The following is a 16,543-nucleotide window of genomic DNA, read 5'->3' as shown; positions in this document are numbered from 1 at the left end:
TATAATTGAGTATCATCATATTCATTCATAGATATGAGAACGGAGTAATCCTATAACGCAACAAGTTAGAAACCTGAATTTTAGCATATGTTCTTTTGTATCAATTTTATTTTTAATATTTTATCCTTCTGGTGGAAAAGGGCATAACGAATATATGGATGAAGAGTCGCCGGGTAAGTAAGATGGTTCTCTCTTTTCCTGGAAGCACAGCAATTGTGTGGTTTTGCTTTCTTTCCATTCCGACGATCGAACGTACCATATCGTGATCGATGATGGTTGTTAGGACTCAATCCTCACTTTTTATGTAAGACGATCATTCATTTCATTACAGATACTTATTCAGGGCGGGGTTACATCAATTATTTTATATCAAAATTTTAGATCTGTGCCACATTTTAGACCAAGCATCGATTGCTTATTCATTTTATTTTCGTATAATATGGTCAATATATCTCAAAAGTACAATAAACTAGATAGATGAAATTTGGTAAATGATTTCGTCATAAAAATCGTATGTCTATAAAAAAAACTTTATATTCAGCTATGAAAGGCGCAAGATTCATATTCGGTTTTATTTATTTATTTATTTTTTCATAATCGCGACAAAGCACAAAACGTCTCAAACTTTCGAATAAGAGAAAATTGAGAAATAATGTGCTTCTGTTTTGTGTGTGTGTGTAACACTTATTGACCTTTTTAAAGTATGCATAATCGCAGACACATAAACACTCTAGGAAACGCCAACTGCTTGTAAGTTTATCTAATTTTTCTTTATTAAGCAAAGATAATTCATAAATTCCTGTGTGTATATGTATATAAATGAGTCAGTCGACGTTTTTTTTATCAATGGAATTAACTAATTTTCAATATATTTAACATTGTTTAATAGTTTACTGATGTATATTTTATTTTACTATCTGTATGAGCGGTTGTGGTGAAAGAAAATATTGTTTGCCTAAATGGGGTTGCGAAAGTTTGAAAAATCTGATTCCAACACTATTCTTTCGTTATAAGAAAGATGGAGCGAAAAGATAGATATTTGTATCTATTTTTGAGATCCATGTTGTGAAATATCCTGTCCCCCCCTGTCCTTGTGCGAGAGTTCTGAGAGAAAGATACTGGTCAAGTATCGTCCTTTTCACCTAACAAAGATTCAAGAATACTATGAGCTCTGTCCAACGATAACCTTCAGAAGATTCAGCTAGATATTAATCTAATTAAATCATACTAAATGAGAAATTTCAGACTAATCTAACTATTTTTAAATAGATTTGATCAATAAATTTCGAAAATTTTTCAAATTTGAGAAAGGCCGAAATAAAATGAATCTAAACTATATCTAATGGTACAAGTTATCATAAATATTGGAAATAATCAACGACAATACGAGATGTAATAGATAGTGAGCAACTTTTAAAAACATTGCTTTCGAAGTTTAGCTGAGAGTTGAAAAAAATTCTATTCTACTCTGTTTATTTAAGGTTGTTAATTGCTTGAAATTTCAATCTTCGTATGTTATTGGATTGAAAATTTAGAGGAGTTTCGAATCTTTAACCCGAAACATCATAATATGATAATGTTTAGCCTTGATTCTATTTAATTTTTTTTTTAAATCCAGTCTTAATTATATCACAGCTGTAAGAAGTGCACAGAAACTGTATTCGATATCATTATAGTATAGTTGTGATTGTTAAAATAATGAAATGTATTGTTGTAAAGTTTATATAAAAATATTTTTAAAAATTTATCTGAATTAGTGAAAAATAATAACTAAAAAGTTTTTTTTTAATTTTAAAATAGCGCTCAAATTATTTTTGTGCCATAATATGCTTTAGTTATTTTTTTAAATTTTTTATTAATTTCAAATTAAAATCTAATTAAAATTTTGAATAACTTTTTCTTAGTGAGTACTTTTTGTTTTAGAACTAATTATGTGCCAAATTTAGTATATCTAAGATTGATTATTCGCCCCGCAGAGCATTTTCGAAAATCTTTTTTCTTTATGTATGACTCAAGTTATAGATAATATGACAGCCTATAAAATTATCATGTTAAAAAAAAATGAACTCACCGAAACAATTTACATTTCGAATTACAGTGTAGCTGTTAATATCGAATATTTTTGCACATTATTATTTAACGAATCTACCCAAAATGGAGACCCCACAGGAGACTTAGTTTCTCCCAATAAGTGATTTACTAAATGGATGAGCTAACCACACCCTCGTTCCAGGAATCTTGCTGTGACCTTCCTAAGCCAGAGATAAAGATAAAAAGGCCGCATTTGTTCGTGCGTAGAGCGTTAACCTCGCTTTAACTATTAAATGTCACTCGCACCAAACACAGTTGCTTCAGATAGAAGTTAATTACATTCGAGCTCAAAAGTCTGGTTCATCTCAGTTGTGAGGTACTCATATTTTCAAAGCATGCTGTTGATGGAATAATCCTTGACATATTAGCATATTAACATTTCTATACATACACCTACGTAGAGAATATGAAAATGCACAGAATTACATGAAACATTTTTAAAAAATGGGACAAATAAATAAATAAGGTCAATAAATATTATCTTTAATAGATGAATCGACTCTTATTACTCAAAATGCTTGCTAGCTCTCTATTGAAGCTTAACAAATTTTTCTAACTTTTTTTTTTCTGTAATTATATTTAATGTCTTTTATTATTTCTTTTAAATAAATAATTTTATAAATGTAAATTATTTGCTTCTTAAATTACGTGTACTTAAAAAAACTTAATATTTAATTACAATCCATAATTCATCATTTTTATAATAATTCATTTTGAAACTAATTAAATTATTATAAAAAAATTGTCATCTTCCCGTTAGTGTTTCACCCAAACAATTAAGAACTTTTCTAAAAAATCATTCTTTTAAAATTCATTCTAATTCCTTTTTTTCTCTCTCTCTCTCTCTCCCCTTTCTCTTCAATGCTTTTAAAATTCATTCTTTTTTTTTTTTTCCCTTCCATTACAAACATTATGCAAACAATTTCTGCAAAAATATCAGACCATCTCAACTTTTATTTAGTTTGAAGTTTTATATAATCATCGGTAATATTTTTAAAAGCTAACATTTTTAGAATTTTAAAACAGTCAAATAATAATAATAAATTTGTTTCGTATTATTGCAAAAATCGTTTGCGCTGTTTTCAGTGCAAAAATCGTTTGAGCTTTTTTTCAGTTGAAAATAAAGTATTCAGATTCAAATTTGAATTTCCTGAACATTCTATCAATTTTAACTTCTGGCGCCGTGCTATCTGTTTAGCTAATATATTTCATGGAGCATGAAGTAAATCCTATAAAATATTTGATCAGAGACCGTAATCCCAAATATTTTATGGCATAATACCAGCTTAAAAGGTCATTATTTGGATTGTTTTATTTTTACAATCAACTTCACTATTCTTTGAAGGATGCTTCTATTGGCGATCATTTATCTCCTTCTGTCTGTCAATGATTGTAACCCTACACCACCATTTGCATTATGCGAAAACGAAAGGGATAATAACAGCGTCTTCTGAAATACGAACGACTAGTGTTTCTGTTTACTTTTCAGAACTTTGATTTTTACATAGCGTGACTTATAAATACTCGGGTGAATTTTTGGAAACGACTTCTATAAAGACAGTGAACTGAGTTCCTATAAATTTCTGGGATGTGCATTATTGTATAAGGTAAGGTTTTATTCTGTTAAATAAGATATTTAACATATTTTTTTTGAGTTCGTAATAAAATTCTTTCCGATTTCTTTGTCTTTAAAATTTTGAAAGTATTCAAATAGTTTTTGAAACATTCTTCTGTGTATGTATTTCGAAACAAAAATTAAGAAAGATCATATAATTAAAGCAATATAGATTAGAGTTTAGAAAGCTTGCATAGCTTTAATTTTATATATTTGTAATATGATTACTTAATTTATTCAACACCTGTTCAACTGCTACATTGAAGATAATTTACAAAGAATTCTCACGCTCAATCGTTGTGCGAATTAAATTTTTTTAATAGTTTATATCGCTATAATATTAATTTATGTTTATGAATCGCCAAACGCAAGTTTATTCTGTAATTTTTTACATTTATTTCCGGTTTTTTAGTTAAAGGTTTTGAACACAAAATCAACCCTTAGCTTTTGAATATGAATCTTCAAACTTAAAAAAAAGTTTTTCGAGCCTTGTAAATTAAATAAAAATCTTTGCCTTAGCCTTTAGTAATTCCTTAACTGATTTTAAATAGATGTTCTCATTTGATATATAAGAAAAAATTTTCATTGAAATGAGCGTATATATACAAATATGCATCATAGATTATTATAATTTTACATGCTATTTTTTTAGTGTTGGAAAATAATGCATTTAAATCATAATGAAGAATTTATAAGGATTAAAATCTTGTTTGAATATTATTCATATACTGTAGAAAACTATAAATATATGATAGAACAGACTATCATTAATTCTAAACAATAAATAACTAATATAAAAGAAATGTTTTGCTTTGGTGTTATTCCCAGTTAAATTGTACAAATTCTCTTAATATTATTCCATGGTAAGGGGGAGGGAACCCTTCTGAGTGAATGATAGTTATAGTTTACAAGATAGTAAAATTTTGTATTTGAATAGGACTGTGCATCTTCACTCTTCTTTGTTTATTATTGTAATATAGTAAATAAAGTTTCTATTTAAATTTTGAAAGCAAATATTTCATAGATGTCGTTGATTTATTCAGTTATAAATTTTTTTGGATTATTCGATAGTTTTATGTGTGTACTAAATCTGTTGTTTCCATCATAAATTATAATTTCGCAGTTAATTAACGTATAAAATGTTGATTGAAAATTTCTTGAATTCTGAGACTAAGTGTATTATCCTTTAACTTAATTTGTAAATAAACTGCATTAACATGTTTCATTTATTGGTGGTATCTGCATTCAAACTGTGTTTATAATAGCATGAATTTCGAAAATTATAAGAATTGTTTTGCTTCGTTTTCTGCAGTTATAATATGGAATATATTTCAATCAACAGTTTGAAGAAAGGAAAAAATGAGAAGAACCTCTAAAAAAAAGATTTTTTCCCCCTAACTTAGCTTCAAATTATCTCATTTAAATTTTGTTTAGAAAATATAATAAATAAAAATAGGAGGTAACATTTTCTATTTTTTCCATTTCCCCCACAAATAAAATGTTTGGATTCATTTCCTTCATCAAATTGTTGATTCTGTTCATGCTCCTATGCAGTGCATCAAATGCCCCTCACCAATTTAATCGATGCATCCATTGCTTATCAGAAAGCGGATAAAAAAATATGACTACCTGACACAGCCATTACATACAATTAATTTGTAGATAACATGTGATATGAATCATGTAAATGGATACCGTCGTCTCGTGTGAGCTTTGTTATCTTCTTGAGTTATTAGAGGCCATAGGCAGTTCAGATAGAAAAGTTAGAGATTCTATACCCATTTTCATAAAATATCCACTTCCTATATCCATTGAAAGGTAGTTTGGGTAGCTTGATGGTTAAGTCTCGACTTCGAGTCTAATGGATTCCTGGCTTGAATCCTGATTTCACCGACAAATCAAGATATAAGCCGTCTGTTGCATGTTATATCCTTGAGGCCAAATGTCCTCCCACTAAGCTTGTAAAAAGCCGCAGGGGCCTGCTGACAAATTCTCATCATCGAGAGAAATGGGCTCTAGGTTCGAGATACGATTCCATCGAAGATCCGTCGTGTAAGCGAGTCCCGTGTACGTAAAATCCGTCGGGGCCTGATGTCCTCCCGCTGGTGTGGTGTGGAAGTTTGGAGAGCGCGTCACCATCTAAGGTGTCGTCCTCGTCATTTAACCGCAATTAGATTATGAGATCCGCCCCAAAACAGCTCTAGTGTTGCCTTAAAATGAGACGTTAATACAACTAAACTAAAATTAAAATTTGTAAAGGGAAACGCCGCCACGTCACCTGAGCAAGGTTCAAAAGTACGAGGTCTTCCCCATAATAATCGTTGTGTGACTTCAAAAATGCGATGTAAATACAATTGAACTGTTATTCATCGAGCGGGGGGGGGGGGGAAATCTCTTCCCAAAAGCGAAAATTTGAAGAAAGGATGCCGATTCAGGTATCATCATTGTCATATGATTATGGTGCAGAATTGCGAAGATTTGATCCACAATAGTTATAATACAGTTTCAGAGCGGACATTAAATATAGTTAAATCAATTGTATTTTTTGAATTGGTCTTGTTAATTTTCATCTTTTGGAATTAATTTAAATGCGTCATTATAAGTTTTAGTATAATTTTACTAAAATTTATAATGACACATTTAAATTATCTGCGTAATTCGGAACATCTAATTAGATGTTTCAAATTATGCAGAATTTTGAAAATAGCCCGCGGATTAAAAAAAAATGTCCGTGAATTTTTTCCTTAGAAGTAAATAATATATTTTTTTCATACATAAATTAATTATATTCAGAAAATTAGGTTCTGTAGAATTATTCTCAGTTTTCACAATACATAGAATATTAATTGATAGTTTCCGAAATATATGCCTATACGGCCTAAGGAATCGCATCTTTGTCACAACAGCACCGCGATATATTATTCATAATTTTATTTACATTTTAAATTCAGTTTCGTAGCCTGCGAAATCAACCGTTACTGGTTCGAACTAAATAAATGGTTTGTATAAGCTCCGCTAGATGTCGCGGAAATCGTGTTTGCGTATACATGGAAATGGCAATCAATTTTTAATATAAATGATATATTTTTTTGAAAAAAATTTTACCGCTGCCATTTTATTTTTGCTAAATTATATATCACCCGCTCTAATAGAACAATTGTAATGGTTTTGATGAGAAATGTTGCGTAAAAACGGAATAATCATATCCAATTTAATTCCATGATCTGAAAAATAGTGAAAAGGATTAATGGAATCTATCCCACTTGTTATTACATTTATTAAAATTTAATAAATTTTATATGATTTAAAAAGTGTTTATTTATTTTAAGTTTATTTTTGCCTAATTACTTGCAAATTTTCGTGGCATTGAAACGACCTAAACAATGGGATTTTGAATCATTTTTGTAGTATTTAAATTACAAATATAATATAGCATTATTTTCTGTATAATTTCACGCATATTTTTTTGTTTTATGCAACAATGATAGGTTTTGCTATAAAAACACTTTTTTTTTTTAATGAACTTTAGTTAATCTTGCAGTTTTTTTTCAATCCGATAATCTTCTGGTCTAATATTTACCTAATTATTGAGAATCAACTTTTTTTTTTCTGTATGCATTTCTATGAAAAAATAAAAATAGTTTCAAGAACGTACTAGCTATAACATAAAAAAAATATTCAATTTCACGTTTTTAGAGTCTGAAGGCCTTTTCTAATAATAAATAAAAATGACTCAGTTTCGTGCTTCAAAACCAAATCGTTTCTTCCCAGCCTACCCCTTGCATTCATGACTTTCTTTGGCGAAACAGCATTTGTTTTTATTATCTTTTAAATAGCACAAGGTTTGTAAGAGGTGGAGAGATAATTGTTCTGCACGCATTGCAAGAACATTCATTTCAATGAAGCACTTGAGAGCCTAATGCTCTATAGTTGCGTTTTTATCAACTCGTGTGTTTAAAGGCACAATTTTTCTATTTTCAGTTGATAAGTGTATGGCTATATACTAAAGAAAATTCTTTATAGCTATAGAACTTTATTTTTAAAAAAGATTTGGTAACTTTTGAAGGAAGAAAAATAGATAATTTTTTAAATGATGTGACGAATCAAATTTTCTGTGTATTGAAATTATGTAACTATAGTAAGCCGATTGCGACACATATTAATTTTCATTTTTACACGCTGCTATTTAACATGTTCTATTGGGTTCGAAAAATTTCGCTGACTCTTGGAGTAAATTGAATTTTTTTTCCGTATAAATAACAAAATCTATTCAGTAATGTACATATAATATAACTTTATTTTATAATTATTTGATATCTTTTGGTATATTTCATTACCTCACTGTTATAAAATATCTCAGACTTATCGCTAAAAGATACTCTTCGGAGTCCTCCTGAGTTTGAAGCTTTTCTTCTTTACCAGTTTTTTTTCAAAAAAATGCAGCAGATAATATTCTTTAAGTGCCAAATCAGGATTACATGGCGTTTGGGATGGATAAACTTTGTTGTTTCATACCTTATAATTCTACTTGGTAGTTTTTTTGTATAAACATCATGAATGGTGAGTTAAGTAGCGTAGCTATGTAAAAGTATAAAAATGAACTATGTAAGGAATACTGATTAATCTATTGTTTCTCTTATAACACTAATCGAAGAAAAAAAAACAGATTAGATTAGATAGTACATAATTTTTATTGCTTATAAACAGAAGGATCGTGAAACACGATGAAGTTTTGAAACTGGAGTCTTCCTTATGGAATTGGGGTGTAAAAATCGGGTTTTTACTACAAGGCTGTTATGCAGCAACCGCATATGTGCGATTAAAATAATACAGAGAGGGCAAAAAAATTATGAGCATGATTTGAAAATGGTTTGTTGTATAAGCATTTTTTAATGAAAAAAAATTAGTACAAAATCATCGGTGCTTAAAGAAGAACCATATTACAGAATATGCAAATTAAATTGTTAATTATAAACTATTCTCTCCATCATAAAATTTGCCCTTTGTAGTATAAATTATATCGTAAACTTGAAATAAAAAAAGTTATAAGTAACATTTATTTTGCGTATCTATTCATTGGTTTATACCAATGCTTCTTACAGATAACTTTTTTACGTTATTTTTTTTTTCGTCCAAAGGGGGGAAAAAATGGAAAACGAAGAAAGAAAGAAATGCTTAAATAAGTCCCCCCCCTAAAAAAGTTTTGAATCCAAAGATTTTTTAAAAATTGCATCTTGAAATGCTTAATGTAGGTTTTAACGAGGAAGAAACTGTTTGCACATTTAAAAAAATTAAATACAAAATGCAATTTTCTTTTCCTTTTTTTTATCTCAATAAAACTTTATTTCAACTATAAGTCATTTAATCCTAATATTACCATTGTATAAATGCGCTCATTAAAACATTTGCACGATGACGCTGCTTAGACCTGGCGTGAACCTGACCGCGCTTGTATTAAACCCACGTTTCGACGGCCTTTCCGCATCCTGAGATTGACACATTTTCCCCTCTTTCCTCTCTCTTGTGATTTTTTGGAGTTCTTTGATGTCTGTTCAATTTACCGACAATTTGTGGAAATTTTGACATCTGTGGACATTTTGTGTCCACAGATGGGGATGGTCCTACAATTGGTCAGTTGGTAGATTTACGACCATATCCATAAAGGCAACAGGCCGTCTAACCTGTAAACTATTATACTAAAAGAAAAGCTGCATAGAAAATGCAGTTTAGCAAATTTCAAATTTATTATAATAGCAGCCTTAAATTATTTAGGCAATTGCATGCAATTAGTCTTTTGTATATAGAGGTGCATTGTGATCTCAAAAGGAAAGGTACATTCTTGGAATATTAAAAGGAAAAAAAATTATGAAATATAACATTAAAAGGCGTCACTACCAATAAATAATTTAAAGAAATAACCTTGCTTATTTATAAAAAAGTGAGACACAAATTGATTTTCAAATCATTTATTGTGCCAATATTTCAAAATATGAGACAGGAATCAGACAAATGAGCCATTGTTGAATTATTTCTATCAACGTTTCCCTAATGTTAAAGATTAAGCATTCCTTCACAAGAAACAATGCGGAAGATTAACAGTCTACCAGATTTTCTTCGTCCTTGCAGAATGTTTCTAAGGTTACACTGAAGGAAGCTCTAAGTACAAGGACGTCAGAATAAACAGATTCTAATCTGGTCGGTGCATCTAGGAAGTACCGGTCACTCTCCCCAAATAAAAGTAAAATACAAAAGGAAAATTGAAAAAAGACAGCATTTTCTGCTGTGATTTTTCGGTTTTAAAAGCATTCCTCGGGCTTTATTTTGGGAGATAAAGGCGATTTACAAGTCTGAAGCAATTCATCTAAACGTCCTTGTCATCGTGGCTACTAAAACCTCCTGTAGGAGAAATATGCTGCTGTTGCACAAACCTCAGGAACGCCTTCTTCTCGGCTCTTGGTTGGTCAATCATGCGCAAAAGATGTTTCTTCCCACGTGTTAAGAGACCAATTGTTGCAATCTGACGTTTGTGAAGAGACTCATTACAGCTGACATGAGGTCCAATGACATAATGTCACATTCCACTGAAATGAGGAAAAAATAGGCACCATTTATTGTTTTTGTCAAAAATTATTGAAAAGCTTGCAAGAAAAAGCTAGGTGTGTTTTATAGACAATCGGAACTTTGACAATCTTTGAAGGCCAATCGAAATATTTGGTTTCTCAATTACCATTTCCTTCAAGCAATATGCAAATATGATTGATCAAGGAAGTATAAAGTGTATTGATTTACCCGGCTGTCTTCCTGATTGGATGCGCAGATTTCATGCCAAAAGTGGAAGACGAAGCTAAATTGTGATTTATAGCGATTGAAATTGGCATGGTTATCAACAAAGCCAATCATGTGAAAAATACATGCATCAGGAGGTATAGTGCGGCCAGAATTCCATATATCTGTACATGCATTCATCTCAGAGCTGTATCAGAGCTTTTATATTAACTAAATAATTTATTGAATTCTATTTTAAAAAATACCTGAGGGATTATAGTTTTTCTCCTAAATATAAAATGACAACATGGTTTTACAGTCCACTGAAGAAATGTGCTTGATTAATGTAATTGAGTAATGTCGGTGAATGATTTACCCAAAATATGAAAATCTAAAAGAACTGTTTTCAGGCAATATCCTAAAAAAAATGAGATTGTGCAAATATGAAATCAAATGCTTTCAAAAAGAACAAAGTAGTGTGAAATTTCACTTCTAAGCTCTTATTGTAAAAAAGAAAAGGAAAAAAAACCTGTTTCGGTAAATCCGAGATAATTTTCAGCATAAAAGCAGTTGGGGAACTGAGATTATTTTTATTCTTTTGAATAATATATATATATATAAAGAAATATTCTACATAAAAATATTTTTTAAGAAATTGATACATGTAGAAAATAAAAAATCTTAGCCATCAATAGAATTTTTTTTTTTTTTGTATAATTGATGGGTTTAAAAAATGAGTGAAATACTAAAAAAAAATATTTCAATTCATTTTCAAAGATAGTTATAAATTTTTAAAAAAAAAACAACCTTTATTTGATGCATTTCTCAATCACATTTATTATTAGAGATTATTATAATTACTTGTCGTCTTTGGCAACCAACTGCTTAACCGGATGTATCAGTTATACTTCATTTCAGTCAAATTCATTAGATATAACTCCTTTTCTGTGATACCACTAAATTATTGGACTGTATTATTTTGATTGTCATGCATATATTCTGTTTAATGTGAGCATAAACCTCTCTAATGGAAATTAGTCACATGACATTATAACACTGTTAAAAATATAATGTAATATGATGTTTTGTAAATTTCGTAGATACTGCTTAATTCAGGCTTCAGTTCAGGAAAAAGTTGCATTTCTACTAAATTGGCATCATTTAAAAGAATTTTTATTAATTTTGAAATGGTGTAAAATAAATTTTTGTGCAGTAATATTTTCGGACATTATCTCAGAAAAATTTCGAAATTCATCTTACTTTTAAATCAAAATTCTGGTCAAAATTTTTAAAAAATAAAAATTGGTTCGAGGAGCATATTTTTATCCTCCAAGGCTTATATATATGCCAAATTTAGTAGCAGTAGTTCAAACAATCTGACTTGCAAAGCGCCAACGCACACGCATTTCTCATTACTAATAGTAGAGATAATCATGATACAAATACCATAAAGTGTATCGCATACGATAATTGTTGAAGAGAATTTCGTCTTATTACTCTCTGTTCTCAAAAACGGAAAATCTTTGAAATTTCGCGTATGCGCCAGGGAACGCTGATTTCAGCAAAATAGGGATGTGGTGAAACTTGAAGGAATAAATGTATGTATTCACAATTATTTAGAAATAGGGTAAATCCGGAATATAGATTGAATTAAGTGGCCTAGTAACCACGGACAATCGGTAAAACTTGAATTAATCATATGAAAATTAACTACGAGTTTCGAATTGAAATAAAATAATAAAATATTATTGAATAAAATACTATTGAAATACTATTGAATAAAATATTATTGAATAATAATTGAAATAAAATACTTTTGCTCCAAATGGTGATCAAAAAGAAAAATATACTCAAACAAACGAAAATCAAGGTCTAACAAAGGACTCTAGAAATGCTGCTATTTTACTCGGTGCTTATCACCTTTTTGTGCTGTAAAATCACTCAAAAGTAATGACTTCGGGTTCCTGAAAGGACTATTGCTTTGTATCTGGGATTTTAAACATCTCTAAATCCAATAAATTTCGCTTTTGCACATTTGAATTTTCTTTTTCCCAACCCACTGCCTCTTATTTTTGGACACTTTTATTCTGGTTTAGATCATTGAATAAATTTATTTCATTTGGGAAAAAGCAGAAAATTTTAATTTAAATTTTTTTAGAATTAATATTTTTATTGTTGCAATGCATTTTGAATATATAGCAAGGTCTAGAATAAACTCTTTGCCAGTCGGAGAAATTTTTTTGAAACTAACTTGACCAAATCTTTTCTTCTTTTTTTTTAATTGTTGATCCCCAGTTTAAAAGGATCTGAGCGCTTCTATATGCTCTTATTGACTCAGGTCTGCCCATAAATCTAATTCATAATGAATCAAAAAATCTAATAATCATTGTACTTCAAGCATGATCGTCGACAATCAAAACATTGGTAAGCACGCGAAACATTTCGAAGAATCCCCCCCCCCTCCTTCTCTAGGCCCAGTCCTACAATTTATGACCCATCCCCCTTGCAGCCTCTCCTAGCGAGTCTGATTTCACGTAAGAGTTTACAGTCTCTAAAAGCTTCAGACATCCATTTTTTTTTGTAACAATTAATTGGAATTTAAGATGTAAAATCCTTTTTTTAATCTTTAAGTGTAACCGTAAACAAAACTAGTTACCGTTGGGCTCCAAAAACTATTCCTGCTAGGGAAAAACAAAACTCAAGGAAAGAAGCTTAAATGATTTAAATATTTTTAATGAAACATTTAAAGACATAACACACGAAAAACAATAATAGTACAAACAATTAATACAAACATTTAAGGAAAAGTACAAATCTCGGAGGTAAACACCATGCTGAAGTTTTATCGAGTGGCCGCAAAGTGGCAAGCTGGAAAAGTTGTCCGGTTACATAAGTAAATAAAAAGGGAATGGATTTAATCGTAAACAATAAATCATAAAGGTTTTTTTTCGTAAAATTATAGATGTTTAAAATACTTCAAATGCACACTTCAAAATGCATGTCTCGTGGTCGGACAAACGCATCATTACGTATTCTAACATTTGACTGGGTTAACAGCATTGAACGAGCAGTGTACTCATGCTAAATTTCATACTGTATCTTTTTTTGGCATCTGTGTAGCTAGTTGATCGTTACTTTCTATGCTAATCTTGATGGCTGTCAAACATAGAGAGCACTGTGTGCAACAGTCCATGCATGACAGAGTTGAGTCAATTTTTGCCACACGAGCGCTCATCATTTTTCAAAGTACAGTGTCAAAAGTATTATCTAACCTTCTTCAAACATTTTTTCGAATATTATGGGCTTGTTCTTGAAAATGAACTTGCATCCGCTCTTTCCTGCTATAAAAAAATAAATCTACGTTGGTATTTGCTTTGAAATTGTTGTTTAAGGATGTGTTAGATCATGCTTTTAATCCTTTCAAACTGATGTCTCTTTTCCATCATTTCAGCTTTTGTCGTATTTTTCAACTTGAGGATTACCTTTCCCCCAAATGGCTTGCAAATCTTCCTTCTTTTACTTTCTCGTATACGAAGAGAAAATATTGTATCTGCCGAAAAATTCAAACTCGAGATTTTGACGATCAACGTTTCAGACCTGTACGAGTCCGAAAATCAACATTTTTGAAATTGTATATGTTTATCTGCGAACATGAAACTCAAAAGCGCTTTGAGCTAAATGGATGAAATTTGGTATCTAGTGTATACTCCAAATCTGTATATTTCAATCAAATTTTGAATGAAATCTATTCAGAGGAAGCCTGTCCTGCTGTCCATATTTCAGTTACGTGTTAACTGCAAAACGAAGAGCAAAAGAGAGTATATAAAATTGCGTACATTGATTTAATATCAGAAGTTTAGATCAATATCGAGTTTGGACTCAAATTAATTAAGGAGTTGACTGTTTGTTCGTATGTACTTTCACAAGCATGTAAACGCGGCAATTCAAAAACGAATGATTAAAAATATAAAAGTTGCTATATGATTTTTTTTATAACAATTTGAGTTTTATGATGAATTTTGGTTTTAATCAGATGGGGGGGTGGGGGAAAGCGCCGAAAATACACATTTGGTGTTCTGCTCTTTTTGTATTAACCGCATCTTGGTGATTGGTCCCCCCACCCCCCACCCCGCAAAAAAAAACCAATTGGTTTTTTTCATAACTATTATACATTAATTACTGCTAATTACACAAGTATATTTATTAGAGAGTATGCGAGAAAATTCTCGAGAGACTACTCCTACTGCTTTGGCGATTATTGAATTGATTTGGTTTAAGTGCATTTCTTTTTAATTGATTAATTTAAAAAAGTTTTTTCTGGCGGTTTGTTTTATATTAAAATTCAAAGAATTATTTAGATTTACGATATAGTACTATAGTTAAATTCTATGGATTATAATACCGTCAAATGATACAGCTAAGCATTTTTTTCTGAATAAAGAAAATAACAAGAAAATGTTTTAAAAATCTTAAAAACGATTTAATAATAAAAACTTATACTTTCGAAAAATCGTCCTGGCAAATCAAAACTGGATGTCCCCTTTTTTTTAACCCTAATTTATTGCAATTGGAAAACGTGTTAACTTAGTAGTATCTAGTCTAGTCTAATAAGAGAATATTTCTCTAAGTGCAGACGATCGCAGTTCCTATTTTATATGAAACATACATACTTTTGATAGGTTGATTATTTCATTGATTTAATTTTGATATCATAGAAGTGACTCTCCCTTGCAGTGAATTAACGAAGAACAAATTATCATAAGCTTTTAATGTTTATTTGAATTCAGTTATAGTCATTCTTCATAAAGTTCATTCCCTCAAGCCTCGATTTAACATAACATAGCATAAGAAAAGGATTTGTATCATTATTGAAAACTTGATTACGAAAGATAGACTATTACAGATAACTATTTCTAAAATTCTGTGTTTTGAGCCGAAGCTTTTTTGAATCTGAATTGTTAAACTATAGTAAAACGTTAGTTAATCGAATTCGATTTACCAAAATGCCACTAAAATCGCAACTAAAAAAAATCATGCTCTATGCTACAGGGAGTAATCGCAATTATTCCTACGAAATCGCAAAATTAATTAATTTTACGATTTCACGGGATTTTATTTTGCTTTCTGACTCTGTTTTCAGTAATCATATTACAAAAAAAATACTTTGTTTCAGTAAAAAATATTATTATATTAATTGCAGATTAATCCTTTCCACTTTAATTTAAAGTATAAATTCTACAGGAGCTAATAGAAAATTAGAGAGATACATATTACGTTATGGCTGAAGGTCTTTATAATATTATGAATGAATTATATGACTATCAAAATTTGCAGCTTTAAAATATTTTGATGAAGAAGCTATTAAAATAGAAGTTACGTAAAATATTTAATTATTAAATTTTTAACGAGCATTAAGATTGGCGAATCGGCTGGTCGCCGAAGGGGGCTACTATACAATAAAAATCACTACAGAATTTTTTTAAAAAAGCCGGAAATTGAGGCGAAAAAATAACTTTTTGGGAGGTAAAAAAAAGGGTAGATAAGTATCTAATTCAATGCGTAATGTCATTTCATTCGAAATATCGCACTCGATTTGCAAGAACGTAAATAACTTTTTGAACTGGAGGAAAGAAATCAGGGTGGAAGGAATCCAAGTGATTGCAAGGATTACAGGGTCAAAAAAATCACTTACTCGATTTTCACTTCTATGAAGGCAGACAAAACACTATCTTTAGACGACATGAATGGTTTTTAAGGAGGCATTTACTATAATTTGTAATTCTGGCGTCGACAAGAAATGACTAAAAATGGTTTCTGTCTGCTGCGTCGTCAGGCGTGACAACATCAGCTCCAATTGGATGACGAGCAGCATTTCAAGAGAGACAGCTTGTGAAATCGGAATTCTTGGCAGCGGTCAGTCATGTTTAATATCGTCATATTATCCTCTAAATTTGGGGGGCGGCGCTCATGTCATCAATGCTATCGCACAGGAAATGGTGTGCGACGTTGGACTGTTTACCTTTTGCCGTGTACTTTAGCATTTGATGTTTTTACGACCACCTTGGTGATTAT

At 30.4% G+C, this 16,543-nt stretch overlaps 1 protein-coding gene and 1 long non-coding RNA gene across 2 annotated transcripts in view; one reads left to right on the top strand and one right to left on the bottom strand.

The window, feature by feature from the left end:
* The first annotated feature begins 3,545 nt into the window (after positions 1-3,545).
* The window catches only part of LOC129963294 (uncharacterized), a 112,690-nt gene continuing 99,692 nt past the window's right edge, over positions 3,546-16,543 (top strand). Inside the window, exon 1 of the mRNA XM_056077597.1 lies at positions 3,546-3,698. The gene's annotated coding sequence lies outside the window, so the exon portion shown is untranslated. The remainder of the gene's footprint in view (positions 3,699-16,543) is intronic.
* On the bottom strand, positions 9,657-16,409 carry LOC129963321 (uncharacterized). The gene is made up of 2 exons (XR_008783963.1): positions 16,164-16,409; positions 9,657-10,287 (listed from the first exon to the last, which is right to left on the bottom strand). It is a non-coding gene; the product is annotated as an uncharacterized LOC129963321 (long non-coding RNA).

The sequence above is a fragment of the Argiope bruennichi genome, chromosome 1, assembly GCF_947563725.1.
Source record: "Argiope bruennichi chromosome 1, qqArgBrue1.1, whole genome shotgun sequence".
Taxonomy (NCBI): Eukaryota; Metazoa; Arthropoda; class Arachnida; order Araneae; family Araneidae; genus Argiope; species Argiope bruennichi.
The sequence above is the reverse complement of the archived record's forward strand: the minus strand, read 5'-3'. Positions and strand labels throughout refer to the sequence as shown.